Genomic DNA, 17073 nt, shown 5'->3' on the forward strand with positions numbered 1-17073 from the left:
ATGTAAAAAATACCAAAAAAATGTGGTAGTGGCTTGTGAACTGTTTAATGGGTAGAGGCTGCTAGTGATTTCTTTATTTTTTTTTTTGGCTGCATGGAATGTGTGGGATCATAGTCCCAGAACAAGGAACTTGCCCCCTGCAGTGGTAGCATGGAGTCTTAATCACTGGACTGCCAGGGAAGTCCCTGGTAGTGATTTTTTATAAAAGCTAGAAAAAGTCGATATTGCCATGAAGGGACTGTTAAAGGTAATTCTGATGATGGCTCAGAAAGAAAAGAGGAACGCTGTAGAGAAAGCTTCCATCTTCTTAGAGAATAGAAATAATCACATACAGAGTGTTGGTAGAAATATGGGTACTAAAGATGATTCCAATGAGGTCTCAGAGAGAAATAAAGACGTCATCGGACAATGGCAAAAAGGCGTTCCGTATTACAAAGTGGCAAAGATCCTCTCCAGCTGTGAACCTGTGAAACCAGTTCAGTGATGTTTCCACCTAGTCTATAGTATTTTGTTAAAGCAGCCCAAATTAAGCCTTTACCCAGAGAAATGAAGATTTATGTTCACACAAAAACTGGTACCCAAGCTTTTATGATAGTTCATAATAGTCCCACACTGGGAACAATATAAATTCTTTAATGGATGAATGGCTGAACTGTGGTATTCATACCATAAAATACTACTCAACAAGAAAAAGGAAAAACCCCTGATAAATAGAACTTTGATGGCTCTTGAGGGATTATGCTGAGTTTAAAAAGGAAAGTAATCTCAAAAGGTTATTGTATGATTCCATTTGTACAACTTTTCTCAGTGAGGCAGCAGTGAGCGGTGACTGGAAGTGAGACCTTAATTCTCTGCTCAGGAACTGAACCTGGGGAACCTGTGTGAAAACCAGGAATTCTAGCCACCAGATCAGCAAGGGTTAGAGGTTAGAAGCTAATTTTCCTTGGATCTTTGCGCCCCAGTGAAAAATGCATTTATCACAGAGGCAGAAAATGTAAATGCAGGTACGAAGCTTATTATTAGAGACATAGCACCACAACAAGTGGGAGAACACATAGAGAAATGGCTTGTTTAGTTAAGACAGAAGCAAGGCAGAGATACACCCAGAGAGAAAGGGTGTGGGTGTCCACCCTAGTGAGGGGGAGCACAGTATGGAGGTAGGTAAGTCACTTATATAGGGCAGTTCTTCTGGGTCCTTGTTTTGCTTCAGGCCAATTTTCTGGTCTCTTTTTTCATACTTAACCTATCCTACGACATGCAGCTGTGTGCACATGTATCCCTCAGCCAAGGTGGATCTTGAAATGAAGGCTTCTAGAAGGAGCAAGACTTATTATGGCCTGGCATTATTCCTGGACTTCTGACCCACAAGGAGACTGTCTGCCCATGTGTAGTATCTCCCTCTTCCCAAAAGAAGGGGGAGCTGAGATCCCTTAATCCTTTACTCAAAGAGTTTTGCCCCTCTTTGTCCTTGCCATGACTAATACCTTGACTACTGCCATGACTATTACCCTAAGGTGTTTATAAGGACAAACACTGACTATTTACCCTCTTTCTGTTGTTACTTCCATTTTGGAGGGCAAACAGGAGGGTGACTGTAAATGCCTTCACTGGAAGCCACCTATCTTTTATCTCAAGAAATGCTAACAGTTATTAAGTATCCAACCTGAAGCCCATTTTCTTCATGACCCATGAAATAAAAACAGGAGGCCAGTTGTAAATGTCTAACTGGAAGGCCATCTATCTCCTACATCACAACTTTGAAATGACAATATTATCAAATCTGTTATTATTATGTAGTAGAAGTGACAAATAGAGTCAAGGGATTAGATCTGATAGAGTGCCTAAAGAACTATGGAAGGAGGTTCATAACATTGTACAGAAGGCAGTGACCAAAACCATCCCAAAGAAAAAGAAATGCAAGAAGGCAAAATGGTTGTCTGAGGAGGCCTTACAAATAGCTGAGAAAAGAAGAGAAGCAAAAGTCAAAAGAGAAAAAGAAAGATATGCCTATCTGAATGCAGATTTACAAAGAACAGCAAAGAGAGATAAGAAAGCCTTCTTAAGTCAGTAGTGCAAAGAAATAGAGGAAAATTATAGAAGGGGAAAGACTAGGGATCTCTTCAAGAAAACTGGAGATACCAAGGGAACTTTTCATGCAAACGTGGGCACATTAAAGGACACAAACAAACAAACAAAAATAAAGGACAGAAAGAGCAAGGACCTAATAGAAGCATAAAAGAGTAAGAGGTGGTAAGAATACACAGAAGAATGGTACAAAAAAGATATTAATGACCCAGATAACCATGATAGTGTGGTCACTCACCTAGAGTCAGACATCCTGGAGTGTGAAGTCAAGTGACCCTGAAGAAGCATCACTATGAACAAAGCTAGTGGGGGTGATGGACTTCCAGCTGAACTATTTCAAATCCTAAAAGATGGTGCTGTTAAAATGCTACATTAAATATGCCAGAAATTTGGAAAATCCAGCAATGGTCATAGGACTGAAAAGATCAGTTTTCATTCCAATAAAGAAGGGTAGTGCCAAAGATTGTTCAAACTATCGCACAATTGCACTCATCTCACATGCTAGCAAGGTAATTCTGACAGTTCTCCAAGTGAGACTTCAACAATACATGAACCAAGATCTTTCAGATGTATAAGTTGCATTTAGAAAAGGCAGAGGAAACAGAGATCAAATTGCCAACATCCGCTGGATCATAGAAAAAGCAAGAGAATTCCAGAAGAACATCTGCTTCACTGACTATGCTAAAACGTTTGACTGTGTGGATCACAACAAACTGGAGAATTCTTAAAGAGATGGGAATAACAGGCTACCTTACCTGCCTCCTGAGAACTCTGTATGCAGGTCAAGAAGCAACAGTTAGAACCAGACATGGAACAACAGACTGGCTCCAAATTGGGAAAGGAGTACATCAAGGCTGTATACTGTCACCCTTCTTATTTAACTTATATACAAAGTACATCATGTGAAATGCCAGGCTGGATGAAGCACAAGCTGGAATTGAAATTACTGGGAGAAATATCAACAACCTCAGATATGCAGTTGATACCACTCTAATGGCAGAACGTGACAATAAAGCCTCCTGATGAGGGTGAAAGAGGAGAGTGAAAAAGCTGGCTTAAAACTCAACATTCAAAAAACTAAGAGCATGGCATCCGGTCCCACTACTTCATGGCAGATAGATGGGGAAACAATGAAAACAGTGACAGACTTTATTTTCTTGGACTCCAAAATCACTGCAGATCGTGACCCATGAAATTAAAAGACGCTTGCTCCTTGGAAGAAATGCTATGACCAACCTAGGCAGCATATTAAAAAGCAGAGACATCACTTTGCTGACAAAGTCAAAGCTTTGCCATATAGTCAAAGCCATGGTTTTTCCAGTAGTCAAGTATGGATGTGAGAGCTGGACCACAAAGAAGGCTGAGCACTGAAGAATTGATGCTTTTGAACCGAGGTGTTGGAGACGACTCTTGAGGGTCCCTTGGACTGCAAGGAGATCAAACCAGTCCATCCTAAAGGAAATCAACCCTGACTGTCCATTTGAAGGACTGATGCTGAAGCTGAAGCTCCAATCCCTTGGCCACCTGATGCCAAGAAGAGACTCATTGGAAAAGATTCTGATTCTGGAGAAGATTGAAGGCAGGAGGAGAAGGGGATGACAGAGGACGAGATGGTTGGATGGCATCACCGACTCAATGGACATGAGTCTGAGCAAGCTCTGGGAGTTGGTGATGGACAGGGAAGCCTGGCGTGCTGCGATTCATAGGGTCTCAAAGAGTCAGACAGGACTGAGCAACTGAATAACAACAACAATAAAGATGGAGAATGCCTTAGTGATTGCCAGGGGTTAAGTGGGGGATGGAGTTTGGAGAGAAGTATGTGTGGTTATTAAAAAGGTGACACATGTGATTAAATTGCATAAAACAAAATACAATTGCACACACACTCACACAAATAAATGCATGTAAAACTAAGGTAAATGGATTATTACCAGTTTCCTGGATATGATACTGTATTAATTGTTGTTGTTTTAGTCACCACATTGAGTCCGACTCCTTTGCAACTTCAAGGACTGTAGCCCACCAGGTTCCTCTGTCCACGGGATTCTCCAGGCAATAATACTGGAGTGGGTTGCCATTTCCTTCTCCAGGGGATCTTTCCAACCCAGGGATCGAACCTATGTCTCCTGCACTGACAGGTGGATTCTTTACCACTGAGCCGCCTGGGAAGCCCTTTAATATTATAGTTATGTATATTTCTGCATGATATCACTATCAGGGGAAATTGAATAAAGGAGAAATAAAATCTCTTATTTCTTACAACTGTATGTAGATCTACAATTATGTCTAAGTAAAAGGTTTAAAAAACTGAAGACATAAATAAATCTTGTTTCATTTTGTTCCATTACTTCCAACTCTTTCCTATCTAATTCTGTTTACTCTTTCCTGCCCAAATCGTTATGACAAGTTATATATCATGGCAACATAATAAATTATTGGGGGTCTCATTAACAGAGAGAAGAATTAACTGATGTATTGGTTCTCTTGTGTCTCATTTGTGTACATTTTCTTCCTCTCCTAGTCTCTTGGGCCATCTATGAGATGTAGCTCCGGCCAGGCAGCACTTGACTCCAATCTGGATCAGGGCTCCAATCCATCTTCAACAGTCAGAATGCTGTCTGGAATCTCCCCCAACATTTAGTGTAGTCACTTGTTTAATGATGATCTATTAGCTGGACTGTAAATTCCATGAGGATAGAAATTCACTCATTTATTTGTTCATTCATTCAGTAAATATTGCATGTCTACTAACTGCCAGGCTGTTCTAGGTGCTGAGGGTACTCAGAGGTGTGAGATTAGTAGGTATGAAGTGTATGAAACTAGTAGCAGGAAGACCAGTTGGGTGGTAGCAGCAGAAACCCTGATGAGAAAGGATGATGGCTACTAAGATAGTGGTTGTGGGGTTGAAGAGAGGAGCCAAATGCAAGAGATGCTAGGAAGAAGCAGACAGGTGCATGTAAGGCATTAAGGAAAAATGAGAGATAAAATGACTCCAGGATTCCAACTTTGATTCCTTAGTCCCTAAGAGTGAGAATACCAGCAGGAAGCAGACTTTCACTGAACAGTGGCGTCTCACTAATTCCATTTTGGAAATTTCATCTGGCACCTGGAGTGTCGAAGTAGAATTGTTAATTCAACAGTTAAGTCATGGATTTGGAGTTCAAAGGAATGTTGCCTAGAGTTAGAGATCTGATAGCTGAAGTCATAGAAAGAAATGAGATTACTTAAGCAAAGTACTGTTGTGCTTCAGTTGCTAAGTTGTGTCTGACTCGTTGTGACTTCGTGGACTGTAACACACCAGGCTTCTCTGTCCTCCACTCCCAGAGTCTGCTCAAATTCATGTCCATTGAGTTGGTGATGCTACCTAGTGACGGGTAGGTAGCATCACTTAAGGAAAGTATTGGATACATAGAGGCAGGAAAGAAAAGCACCAAGTTGAACGGCAAGGTTGAAGAAGAGGAATCTGTTTACGCTATTTGCATGCATTCTCAAGTCACTTCAGTTGTGTTTGACTCTGTGACCCCATGGATTGTAGCCTGCCAGTTTCCTCCGACCATGGGAATTTCCTGGCAGGGATACTGGAGTGGCTTTCCATGCCCTCCTTCAGGGGATCATCTGGACCCAGGGATCGAACCTGCCTCTCTTAAGTTTCCTGCAATGCAGGCAAATTCTTTACTGTGGAGCCACAAGAGAAGCCTGTTTATTCTGCTTACATAGAACTAAAACTGAGAATGTCAAATTGTGCCAGAATGTCAAGTAAAAGTAGGATTCCTAAGAATCCAGGAAAGCACACCCATTCCCTGAACTTGGACACCTCTTCACAGGTGGCTGTGTGCTTATCTGAGGTCATTTACACAGCTGAATGAACAACCGCCTCTGGGAGCCATGCCCTTCTTCCCCAAGAGATCTTCTGATTATAATGTGACTTTCTAGCTAAATTTGCATTTTGAGAAGAACAATGGCAACAGTAATAGCTAATATTTAGCACCTGGTCTGTTCCAGGTAAACACTTTACATGTATTATTCATTTAAATTATTCATCTTCCAAACCCTACGAGGTAGGTATTATTATTGATACTTACCTAACTTTATAGATTAAAAACACTGAGATTCAGAGATGTTAATTTGCTAAGATCACATAGTTAATGAGTAACTCAGTTTTATTAAGTCCAGAGTCCACATACTGAGCCAGTAGGCTATACTTTATCCCCAGAATCAGTGGATGACACTGATGCAAACATTCTATTTTGCTTGGGTTATATTTCTCACTGTAAATTAACAAATAGACATTCCAATAATATTAGCACTGGGAATAATATAGATTTGTGAAGATTTGTGAGTGATTTGGGTGCAAGCAGTTGTCAAGATTAGAAAGAATAGACAGATCTAAGCCTGACTGTGAAATAAACAAGAGACATATGGGAAGTTTGCAAGGCAAGTGTATTAAAGACATTTTTATTGCTTTTATTTTTCTTTTAAAGACAGTAGAAAGATTAGTTTGTTAGCTAAAAATAATGAGGTAAGGTTTCACACTAGGGAAAGGCGGAAAATTGAGAGATTAAAGGACCAGAAGAAATAGCAGGTCACAAACTCAAAGTACAGACAACAGGAATAATAATAACTTGGGATGGGAGAAAAGTTATGTCACTAAGGAATGGAACAAGGTGAAGATGAATTACAGAAAAAGGGAGGTGATGGAAACTTCAAATGATCTCTATGTTCTCAGTAAAAGAGGGGGAAATGTCTTTACTGTGAGGATGGGAGACTTAAAAGAAGGGCTTGAGGAGGGTGGCGACAGTTGCCAAAGCTCCTGTGGGAGAAGAAGCGGATGAGGAAGCGGGCATGCTCACAGGAGGGCTGCCGGGTGGTTCAGAAAATCCAGCTGAGGTTGGAGACCAGGGACTTGTAAGGACAATACTGAAAAATTTTGTGATTTTTCTCAAGCAACTCTTCCCAACCTGATATGAGATCTGAGAAACCTGTTAGTGGGAGTCTAATTTCGTGATGCAGTTAAGGCATAAGAGTAAAGACAGAGGGGCTGTTCATGGTTTAAGCTAGCTAGAGGAAGGATTGAAGATAAAAAACAGGTGATAGATGGAAAGGGAACGGGGGATCAAAAGAAAGAAATAAGGGGAGTTGAAAAGAAAGAAAGTGGTTGTCCAAGCACGAGATGTGAGAGTTAAAAATTTTAGAGGAAGTTCTGGCAGACAGTTGTAATGTACAATATTGTACTAACTGCATGATTCAACTAATTGAACTGAAGTGCTTGCTGGCCAGCAGCAAGGTAATGTAATAACTGGAGGTGCTATTTTCAGAGTTGAAATTTGCCATTTGAAAGACCATTAGGAACATCAATGTTTTTTGTTTTTTTTTTTCAAGGAACACCAATGTTTATAAATGTCACGTAAGAGGCATGTTCTGTTTCTCTGGTTTCACTGCCCTCTCCGTTGGCACGAGTTCAAAAGCCAGTGTGTTCCTTCTGTTTCAGCTCCTAGAGGATGCTAACGAGGTTTTCCTTTTATGGATGGCTGTGTTAAGTCTTAGTTGTAGCAGGTGGAATCTTTGTTGTGGGCAGTTGGGCTCCAGGGTGTGTGGGCTCTGTAGTTGGAACATGTGGACTCTGTAGTTGTGGTGTGTGAATTTAGCTGCCCCACCACATGTGGGATCTTAGTTCCCCAACCAGGGATCAAACTCACATCCCCTGCATTGGGAGGGGGATTCTTAACCACTGGACCACTAGGTAAGTCCCAAGGTTTTCTTTCTTTTGACCAATATTTGTTGCCTGCCTAATAAAGCCAGACAGTCTGTTAGGTGTTGATGACTCATCAAAAAATAAGATGAAATATCCATCCTCAATAAGCTTAAATGCAGCAATCGATAGGCAAAAATAATGCAGAATGGTAAACACTAGGAGTATGTTAAAACTTGGGTGTCAATGGGAGGCCACCTAACTCAGCCTTGAGTAATATTTCTTATTTATGTGTCTTTAGATGTGTCAGCTAATCTCAAGTCAGTTTCTTAATCTTAAAACAGGAATAACAATATCTACTTCAGAGTTATTAAGATGATCAAATGAAGTGATGCATATGAAAGCGCTATGGAAACTGTTAAATGTTACATAGATCTTAACTGTTCTTAGTGTCCTAAAATGCCATGCCCTATGCTTTGTATTCATTATGGGGATTAAGAAACCAAAAGTCCTGAATCATTGCTACAGATTTACTGGTACTTTTCAGGTCTGCCAAGTTTAAGCTCTGAAATAAATTGTTCTCTGAAGCTACTTAAAATGTTTGAGTTAATGCCATAAATTATTATCATTGGTCCTCCACTCAAAAGTCACTGCAGAGAAGCTATGGCAGCTAAGGTATCATCCAGCAGTAGAGGGAGCAAAGCTATCCTGAGAGTATATGGGCCATTCTATGGTAAAAAAGATCAGTAGAGAGGAAAATCTGAAAATTAACAGGTCTAATAAATATTGCAGAATAAAGGTGAGATGGTATGGAGGGAGGATGTAAAAGATCTTTACCTCCAAATTTAGGATGGCCTCTTGAACCATCAACATCTGCTTCACTTTACTTCAGAAAAGCCCCTCTAGTGAAAAATCATGTCATAGAATTGGTTTCTTGTTTGGTGGGCAAATTCATTTGACAAACTCATGCCACAGGGGTGGAGGCACTTAGGAATACTTCTAACAAGTGAATCTCTGCAACTTTTATATTAATTTTTTCCCTAATTTTACTAAGAAAATTTTTAAAAAATACATACAGCTAATTTGAAAAAATTTTACATACTCACCTGTGTGTGCTGTGTGCTTAGTCACTCAGTTGTGTCTGACTCTTTGCAACCTCATGGACTGTAGCCCACCAGGTTCCTCTGTTCACGGGATTTTCCAGGCAAGAATATTGGAGTGGGTTGCCATTTCCTACACCAGGGGATCTTCCCAACCCAGGGATCGAACCCAGTTCCCCTGTGTCTCCTGCATTGGCAGGCAGATTCTTTATCATTTCACCCCCTGGGAAGCCCCCACCTGAGTACCTACCACCTATTAATAGATTCCATCATTAACATTTTACTACACCTTCCAGGATAACTTTTTAGGTTAAATATTTTATTTTGAGATAATTGCTGATGCACATGCAATTGTAAAGAATAATACAAAGAGAATATTTGTTCTTTACCCAGTTTTCCTCAGTGGTAACATCTTGCAAAACTATAGTCCAATGGCACAACCAGGATATTGACGTTGATACAGTCAAGATACAGAACATTTTCATCATCTTAAGGATTCCCTCCTGTTGCCCTTGTATAATCACATCCACTCTCACCTCTTCCTTAACTCTAGAAATTACTAATCTGTTCTCTATTTCCATAATTTTGTTATTTCAAGAATGTATGGCATCATTTAGAATATAATCTTTTGGGACTGGCCTTTCTCTCTCAGCATAATTCTCTGTTGACTCATCCAAGCTGCTGTGTGTATCAGTACTTTATTCTTTTTCATTGCTGGAAAGCATTCCACTGTAAGAATGTACAACAGTCTGTTCAACCTTTCACCTGTTGAAGAACACCTGGGTTGTTTCCAAGTTTTGGATTATTATGAATAAGGCTACTATAAACATTGGCGTACAGGTTTTTATTGTACAGCTACTATGTGGCTTATGGGCTCTTAGGTCCTCAATCAGAGATTGAACCTGGGCCCTCAGCAGTGAGAGCATCAAGTTCGAACCACTGGACCACCAGGAGATTACCAGTGTACAGGTTTTTGCAGAAACATAAATTTTCATTTCTCTGGGATAGAGATTGTCCAGGAGCATAAACATGGTAATTGCAAGTTTAGTTTTTAAAAAAATTTTATTTATTTTTAATTGAAGGATAATTGCCTTATAATATGGCTTTGGTTTCTTTCTGGAGGTTTCTGTTGTCATGTAGAAGTTGTTCTGTAGGAGCTGTTCCATTTTCTAATGAGTTTTTGATGTATTTGTGGGGAGGCAGGTGATCTCCTTGTCTTACTCCTCTGCCATCTTCTTTTGTTCACAAGTTTAGTTTTTAAAGAAATCACCAAACTTTTTCCAGTGACAGGTACCATTTTACATCATCGTTAGTAACATGTGAGTGATCTAGCTTCTTCCCTTCATTGCCACCATTGGGTATTGTCACTATTTTTTTATATTAGACATTCATAGAGATGTGTAGTGATGTCTCATTGTAGTTTTAATTTTCATTTCCTTAATGGCTATTGACATTGAATATAATTTTATATGCTTATATTGCTCTTTGTTGAAATATCTTTTTATGTATTTTGCTCATTTTCTATTTGGATTTTTTTAATTGTTGAGTTTTGGAAGTTCTTATATTTTTTAGATACAAGTCCTTTGTAGAGCAGGAGGGAACTTTCTCAGGTCAAATTTAAGACATCTGTGGATATCTCAGTGGAAATGGCCAGTTTGCAGTTGGCTGCATGTGTCTGGAGGTTAGGAGAGAGAATTTGAGCAGGACATTAAGCTTTGAGAGTTGTGATAGCACAATTGACATTACACTGGAGGGAAGACGATATTAGAGTTGAAGGGAAAGAAGGTCAAGAGAACATTTGTACATTTAAATGGTGTAAGAACTGAGAACAAATGGTTAAAGAAGTAGGAGCAGATAGGAGAGTGGTGAGATGAAAACCAGCACCTGGTTTTTGCTTTACTGTAATAGGCATCATCTAGAATTAAAAAAAAAAAAGATCTACAAAGAGATGATGCTCACAAAACTGCTTAAAAAACTAGGGTTTTCATCAAATGCAATATTTAAAAGTAGAAACATGTTAACTGCTATTATGCAGTTTTGCAATCAAGTAGTTGGATCATAGTAGCTATGTAATATATAGTTATATATATTTTTAATAAAGTGAAGGAAAAATTCAATTAGGTTGAGTAGTATAAAAGTAAACCAGTTTATAGGAAAATTCTTCTAATTATTAATACAAAACAACTTTCATCTGGATTTCCCCCAAATAGTTTGAACTTTCACCTTGAACTCAAGAACTGGTTGAATCTACCCATGTTAAAAACAATAAGACCCCTCTTTACTTTGTAGTACCCTTAAACATACAGACTGCTCCTATAGTGGGTTGAACAGTGTCTCCCCAAAATTTGTGATCACACTTATTTGAAAATACAGTCTTTGGAGATTTAATTTTAGTTAAGGATCTTGAGATGAATTCATCCTGGATTTGGGGAGGAACTTAAATCCACCTGCTGATGTCTTCATAAGAGAAAGGAGAGGAAGAATTGGGCACAGAGAGACACAGAAGAGGTAGAAATGTGAAGAGGAAGCAGAGATGGGAGTAATGTGTCTACAAGTCAAAGAACACTAGGGACTGCTGACAACCAGAAGCGACTGCTGATAACCAGAAGCTTTCTCTACGTGCTAGGAGAGAGGTATGGGACATTTTCTCCTTAAGAGTCCCCAGAGGAATCAACCCTGCTGACACTCTGATTTTAGACTTTTGGTCTCCAGAACTGTGCTCGAGTACATTTCTGTCATTTTAAGCCACGCAGGTTGTGGTAATTTGTTACAGCAGCCTTAGGATACTAATGCAGCTCCTCAGTTCAGTTTAGTTGCTCAGTTGTGTCCAACTCTTTGTCACCCCATGGACTGCAGCACACCAGGCTTCCCTGTTCATTACCAACTCCTGGAGCTAGCTAAAACTCATGTCCATTGAGTCAGTGATGCCATCCAACCATCTCATCCTCTGTCATCCCCTTCTCCTCCTGCCTTCACTCTTTCCCAGCATCAGTGATTAAGTTTTCCAATGAGTCCGTTCTTTGCATCAGGTGGCCAAAGTGTTGGGGCTTCAGCTTCAGCATCAGTCCTTCCAACGAATATTCAGGACTGATTTCCTTTAGGGTTGTCTGGTTTGATCTTGCAGTCCAAGGGACTCTCAAGTCTTCTACAACACCACAGTTCAAAAGTATCAATTCTTCAGCACTCAACTTTCTTTATGGTCCATCGCTCACATCCATACATGACTACTGGAAAAACCATAGCTTTGACTAGACAGACCTCTGTTGGTAAAGTAATGTCTCTGCTTTTTAGCATGCTATCTAGGTTGGTCATAGCTTTTCTTCCAAGGAGCAAGCATCTTTTAATTTCCTGGCTGCAGTCACCATCTGCAGTGATTTTGGAGCCCAAGAAAATAAAATCTGTCACTGTTTCTATTGTTTCCCCATCTATCTGCCATGAAGTGATGGGACCAGATGCCTTGATTTTCATTTTTTGAATGTTGAGTTTTAAGCCAGCTTTTTCACTCTCCTCTTTCACTTTCATCAGCTCCTATCTCTCACCATTTTCCCAGGCCCCCAAAGATACCACTACAAATTTTTTGTTATTCATTAAAAAAAGCATAGATTTTTATCATTGGCACTTACTTCATAGAGAGAACAAAGTATGCTTAGAGCTGGTGTTTTATTTTATTTTTGACTGTGTTGGGTCTTTGTTGATATGCACAGGCTCTCGCTAGTTGTGGTGAGCATGAGCTACTCTCTGTTGGGATGCATGGGCTTCCCAATTAGGTGCCTTTTCTTGTTGTGGTACACAAGTTGTACAGGCATGACCTTCAGTAGTTGCGGCCGTGGGCTCAGTAGTTGTGGCATGTGTGCTCAGTAGTTGCAACCCCTGGGGTCTAGAGCATGGACTTGGTAATAGTGGCTCGTGGGTTTAGTTGCTCTGGGGTACGTGGAATCCTCCTGGACCAGTGATAGAACAAATGTCCCCTGTGTTGGCAGACAGATTTTTATCCACTGTGAAGTGAAGTGAAAGTCACTCAGTCATGTCCGACTCTGAGACTCCATGGACTGCAGAGTCCATGGAATTCTCCAGGCCAAAATACTGGAGTGGGTAGCCTTTCCCTTCTCCAGGGCATCTTCAGAACCCAGGGATTGAACCCAGTAACACCAGGGAAGTCTGAGTTGGTGTTTTCGATGCTTATAAAACTAATGGCCAATTATTTAACTTTGTGCTGTCCATTTAAAGTCAGTTCGCCTCTATCCTCTTCCAATTAATGTTGATTAGTGTAAATTAATTTAGTTGGCTATTATTTGCTTCCTACAAACACACTCTTTTTTTCTTTTTGGCTGCCACTGTGATGGATCTTAGTTCCCAGAACAGGGATAAGCAGGGATAAACTTCCTACTTTGGAAGCACAGAGTCTTAACCACTGGACTGCCAGGAAAGTCTGCAAACACACTCTTGCTTGGTCTACTTGAGAGAAGAGGGCTGAGACAGGTTAGTGATGGTCGTTTCGAAGTCTGCTAAGTGTCTGTATTATTAAAAATCCCCATAATTGAAGTATATTAGCTCATTGAAGTTATTTACTTTGCTAATAATTATTTACAATAAGGAAGTTTGAAAAAACTAACTACAGATAACTATTTGAGGTAATAACCACAGTGAAAACATTAAATTGACCTGTTCTCTGGCCAAGTTTTAACTAGATGCAGTGTTTTGGTGGCTTCCCAATTAGCTCAGTGGTAAAGAATCTGCCTGCCAATTCAGGTAGATGCAGGAGATGTGGGTTCGATCCCTGAGTCAGGAAGATCCCCTGGAGTAGGAAATGGCAACCTACTCTAGGATTCTTGCCTGGGAAATCCCATGGACAGAGGAGTCTTGTGGGCTACGGCCCATGGGGTCACAACGAGTCGGATAGAACTGAGCGACTAACACTTTTCACTTTCAGTCTTAGGACTATTGACCTTTGGGGCCAGGCATTCTTTGCTGTAAGGGGCTACCTAGTGTAATACATGGTGTTTAGCAGCATCCCTGGTCTCTATCCATTATATGCCTCCCTTTTCCAGTTGTGATGACCAAAGATCTCCAGACACTGTGGGAAAAATTTTCCCTAGTTGGGAACCAACCATTGTTCTAAGTCTTGAGAGAGAAAGAAGCAAACCTCTGCTCCACTCCCCCGCCTACATATGTGTTTTAAGCCAACCTTAGATTTTTTCCCCATTTTATTGATATGATTGACATATGTGTGCTCAGTTGTGTCATGTTGTTATACAGTACTGCATATGTTTAAGGAGTATAGCATAATGATGTGACTTACATTTATTGGGAAAGGAGCTTAGTTTTTAATCCTTATCAAATACTCCTACCTCACTGTACTCGCAGTATCTTGAACCTGTTTCTAGGGTTGCACTTATCATGGTTTATTATTATTTTAAAGCATGGGGCTGTGTCCTTTCCCATCTCCTCCAGGACAAGAACAGTGTTTTTACTTTGTCTAGATGCAGTAGAAGTCCTCAAGTTGAATGACCTTCTGTATTGCTTAAGCACAAGAAATGTTCTCAAAGTAAGTGCTTCCCTGTAGTTTATTTCTTTTTAAGGATATGGAATATCTGTCTTGCCTCATGCCTTTGAGTTTCATAATTTTTAAACTCATCTTAAATATTTCAATTAAAGTAAAAAAGCAGTGACCATCTTGACACTTCATGATGATTCAGCTTTGAATAAGCGAACCAATGTGTATCTTATTCCTCCCACTTTCAATCAGAAGACACCTGCAGACAGGAGTCATCGCCTTGCAAAGTCGTTTAGCAGTTTTGCCGAAACCAGCCTAGGCCTGGTCAGGACACTTAACGTCCACCAAGGGCGCCCTCCAGCCCCTGGCTATTAACACTCACAGAAGCACACGGCTTTCCGTGGGCGGGCCGTTGGCAGACCCGTCCGCAGACGTGTGTTAATTTTCGGCCTTGACATCTTTTCGGAAGCATTTAACTCCACCTCTCCATCCGGAATTAAAAACAACGCTCCCATTCCCGCCCGTCACCACCTCCTGGCCTCCTCTCACTTTCTTTTTGGTCTTCTGTTTCATAAGTTCTGATTTTTCCTAGAGAGCTAGAGGAAAGGCAGGTACCAGAAGTGGAGTCCTGTTCCTTTATTTGCTCTGGTGGGACACTAGAGGTACTCCCACTTTGTTCGTGGCTCTCCAGGAGAGGACAAATGTAGCCGTTGACAACTTCGGCGCCCGCGCTGGGCTCCAGGTTTGATTGACAAGGACGGGCGGAGGGAGCGCACGGAGGCGGGGCCGAGGAGCAGCAGGTCGAGCCCGAGACAAAGAGGGTTTTGGCAGCCCCGGGAGAAGAGGCAAGGGTCCTTTGGGGTAACTGGTCTTTGCGCTCTAAGGGGCATTTCGTGGGGTCGCTTTCTCATTTGTAGAGAGGGCGGGCGGGCTGGTGGAGGGGGCCGGGCGGGAGGAAGGGCCCGGCGAGGAGGGGACGAGGGGGGGCCCAGGGAACCGGGGTGGGGGCTGCGCCGCGGTCACGTGGTCTCCGGAGCTACGGGGTTGGGGCTGTTCTTCCGGGTTGCTGGCGCCGCGGGGCTGGAGCCCGGGTCTGCCAGCGCGGCGTCCCCTCGCGGCCCGCGGACGCCTGGCCTCCCCGCCAAGGTGAGCGTCAAGGCGCCGGCAGCCCGGGCACGCGCCTGGGGCGCAGCTGGGGAAGGGGCGTGGGGCTGGTACGGGAAGGTCGAGGTCCCCGAGGCGGGAAGGAGACCTGTCAGGGAGCCGCTGGGGGCGGGGTCGGCAGTGACCAGGGCGCCGGGTGCACCCGGGAGCCTGGGGCCGTGCCTCCAGGGCCCTCTTTCTGGTCTCAAGCGGGGGCGACGTGGAAGCCAGTCGGGGGTGGTGGATTCGAGAACTGGGTTTCTGCCGCAGAGGGCAGGGATCGAGGTGTCAGCTGTGCAGATGCAGGTTTTGGAGCTTTGGGGGCAGGGGGCTGGAGTTCTCCGAGGTCCTTTCAGCTTAAAGGATGGGAGGAGGGAGGAAGGCTACAGAGGACTTTCGATAAGTGGTGCATCCAGAGAGGTGGCACCTGGACGCCCCGAAACTGTGCTTGAACCCGGAAAGAATTTGGGGTGGGTGACCGACTGCAGACACAGGTGGTGATGTTGAAAGTTGTAAGTGTATGGGGGGTGGGGCAGGCTGGTGTTAGTCTGGGCGAGCCTGTATTGGGCTGAGAGTGGGGTCTGGGCTGGCGATGGGGGAAAAGATCGTGTAGTGGGGCTGAGCTGATTCGAACTCCCGAGGCTGAATGACTAGTATGCCGCCGGTCTCCACCAATCGGCTTCCGAGGAAGGTTATAAATAGCGGTCCCTGGCAAATGCTAGCCGGGTGGCAGTTTAGTTGCCGAGGGAGGAGCTTGAACTTGTGGGTTTGAGCGAGGTCACACTGCCTGCTAGTCTAAGCTTTGGTAGGGTATTGTGTCCTTGGTTGGCATGTCTCGCTTTGAAAAGCGCGGCTTGTTTATTACAGTTGCAGGTGCCCTTTATTCGCCCTCTGGTGCAGAGAATTCCTTAAGAAATCTATAAAGAGTCTTGTAGGACAGGATGTGTTCGGAACAGCGAAGGCTGTGTACTTCTATTTAAAATGTTTCCCTTCTGCAAACTGCGGCTATTTAAAAATTAAAAAAAAAAATTGAATTGGCAGTTTAGGATTGCTTTCTTGTCAGCAAGTGTGCTCAGGCTGCTTACATCTGCTGATGGAATCACTTTTTCACAAAGCTACATAGCGTTTAATTTTTAAAGGAAATTTCCTGAAACTCCTTGGAGAATATATTCATAGAACCCCAGGCTTCAGGTTATCTAACTCTGGTTACACATTCACTCAATCAAACAATACTTGTTGATTTCCTGTATTTTGTGCAAGGCGCTGGGCAGAGGCAATACTAAAGTGAATACTGATAGCAGTAAAGATACTGTGTCCTTTTAATCCTCACAGTGACCCTACAAGGTACTGTTATTATTTTCCCCATTTTAAAGGGGATGAAATCAGATACAGGGAAGCTGAGTGATTTGCCAAGGTGACACAGCTAATGTGTTGCAGGTGGGGCTTCCAACTAAGAGTTCACACTCTTAGCCTCTATGATATCCTCTCTCAGGTGCTTGCCTCCAAGGATTTTAATCTATTAGCGGAGATACCAAAATGACTTACATTAACTGGCGGTGTGA

General features: G+C 42.2%; 1 protein-coding gene across 4 annotated transcripts in view; it reads left to right on the top strand.

Annotated features, from left to right (window-relative positions):
• Positions 1-14873: 14873 nt before the first annotated feature.
• NNT (nicotinamide nucleotide transhydrogenase) overlaps positions 14874-17073 on the top strand; it is an 89024-nt gene continuing 86824 nt past the window's right edge. The window contains exon 1 of one of the 4 annotated variants that reach the window (XM_020885741.2): positions 14874-15110. The gene's annotated coding sequence lies outside the window, so the exon portion shown is untranslated. The other 3 variants (XM_020885740.2, XM_020885738.2, XM_020885739.2) reach the window with 3 other exon arrangements.

The sequence above is a fragment of the Odocoileus virginianus genome, chromosome 14 (assembly GCF_023699985.2).
Source record: "Odocoileus virginianus isolate 20LAN1187 ecotype Illinois chromosome 14, Ovbor_1.2, whole genome shotgun sequence".
In the NCBI taxonomy this organism is placed as follows: domain Eukaryota; kingdom Metazoa; phylum Chordata; class Mammalia; order Artiodactyla; family Cervidae; genus Odocoileus; species Odocoileus virginianus.